The sequence below is a fragment of the Triticum dicoccoides genome, unplaced genomic scaffold (genome assembly GCF_002162155.2).
Source record: "Triticum dicoccoides isolate Atlit2015 ecotype Zavitan unplaced genomic scaffold, WEW_v2.0 scaffold115325, whole genome shotgun sequence".
Lineage (NCBI taxonomy): Eukaryota > Viridiplantae > Streptophyta > Magnoliopsida > Poales > Poaceae > Triticum > Triticum dicoccoides.
In genome coordinates this window covers 1-2,060 of record NW_021180056.1, presented here as the reverse complement: position 1 = coordinate 2,060, position 2,060 = coordinate 1, and the positions used below count along the sequence as shown (strand labels likewise).

The window sequence follows — 2,060 nt, the reverse complement described above, 5'->3', positions numbered from 1 at the left end:
TTATATTATCATCTCACTTGCTGAACTCTGCAGTAGTACTGTGTGTAAAGGTCAGATACAAACATCTCGGAGTAACATGAATATAACCTTCAGGAAACTCAAATAGTTACATAACTGACCTTTATCTTCAATGCATTTGATCTAATGCAGTGATGTTATTGTAGAAATTGTATACTTGTAGTACACATACTTTGTCCTCTACTAGACAGAGTGTATCTAGCATGCTTATTCAATTCACTCATATAGTACCTTACTGAGCAACATGCAGGATATATTATGGAAGCGAACTGATGAAGGAGTAGGGATCTGGAGGAATGGGGATTGCAACTGCTCCATCAAGAATTTGTGTCACCTTCAGCATGTTGGGTCGCATGGTCGGGCCCTCCTGGAGGCACCATAGTGCTACTGATAGAAATCTTTCGACCTTCTTAATGTTGAAGATCGCGTCATCGTCACCCTCCACCAGCAAGTCGAACCTCCGACACCTATAGCAGTCATTTGCCCAGTAAGTCAGTATCGTCTACTCTTCATCAACTACCTCCAAATCACATTTCTTCTGCAGCACACAAGCTCGAGTAGGATCACTCCAAAGTTGTAGACATCGACCTTGGCAGTGATCCCGATGTTCTTGAACCACTCTAGGGCGACATATCCTCAAGTACCTCTAATACCGGTGTTTGTCCTTGTCTGATTTCTCAAGAGAAGCTTCGCTAGGCCAAAGTCTGAAATCTTTGCGACAAGGTTGTCGTCAAGAAGAATGTTCTGTGGCTTTATGTCACAATGGATGATTTGTGTGCTACACTCTTTTATGCAAGTAGAGCAACCCTCTTGCCACCCCAAGTGCGATATGAACCCGTGTGTTCCAATTTGGCCGGACGTCGTTAAATAGAAGCCGGTTGAGTGAGCCATTGGTCATGAACTCATAAACTAGCAGTCTTTCAGTTCCTTCATTGCAGAAACCAATTAGCCGGACCAGATTCTTGTGGAACGTTTGTCCAATGGTTTGGACTTCTACCCTAAACTCCTTTTCAGTTTCTTCTTGGAGCTTGTCGATCTTCTTGACAGCGATGTGGGTCTAGAGATCATCTTGCAACTCACCCTTGTACACAACATCAGAGGCACCTCTACCGAGGACCTCATGGAAACCACTGGTTGCTCTCTCCAGCTCATAGTAAGTGAAGGTCTTCAGGGGCAACTGAGTTGTACTTGAGGCTTGGAACAGCGGACCATTCTTCTTTTGGGTGATATGACAGTAAGTACCAAACACCAGAATAGAGATGAGGAGGAAGTTCACCAATATGGAACAACCAAGAAACAGGGAACTCCCAAGGATCCAATACTTTTTGTCCTGCTTCCATTTTTTGGAGGCAGTACTGAGTACTACAGACTCTGAATTGTTGCTACTTGGCACCTTGAGAAGGGAGCTTCTTTTTCCAACATGTGCTTGTGCTTTCACTATATACTGATACTGCTCGTAATCAGATAGTGGCCAATCTACACCAGAAATTGGTCTCGGCTCAAATTGTGCCAGTGCTGCGGCCTCATCCAAGTCGCAGCTTTGCGGCTGAAAATCTTGTTTGCATCCTTTGTACCTCCTCTCCTCATCAAAGAACTTGTACCGTGGTGGGCAGACACAACTTACTATCTGGTTCTTGGTGCCATCGAAGGTGCGGTAACTATTGAACCCACATACGCCACTGCCAACAGCTGTAACTACTGCATGGCAGATATTTTGGGGAAGTAAGCTCACTGCACTCCACATCTCACCAATGAACACACTGTACTTTGGATTCTTTGGGTATACATATTGCCGGAAAACACCATCTGAGTCAAGTGTAGCACGGTGGAAGTAGTCTACCATAGATCCTAGCACACCTGATGTGATGTTGATCTGAGTACCATTTGTTAGGAGGAAGTATACTCTGCCAGTTTCATTGAACACCAGCTGTGAGCCATTCCCGGCTGTCTCGGTGGACCAATAAAAACGATGCTTGAAGCCGGAGGGCTCAGCAACGAATAGAAGGCAAGGTTTCCATCACTTTGCACATGCAGGAGAAACC

At 45.0% G+C, this 2,060-nt stretch overlaps 1 pseudogene; it reads right to left on the bottom strand.

Annotated features, from left to right (window-relative positions):
* Positions 1–274: 274 nt before the first annotated feature.
* Positions 275–2,055, bottom strand: LOC119343093 (annotated as a pseudogene).
* Between the last annotated feature and the right edge of the window lie 5 nt (positions 2,056–2,060).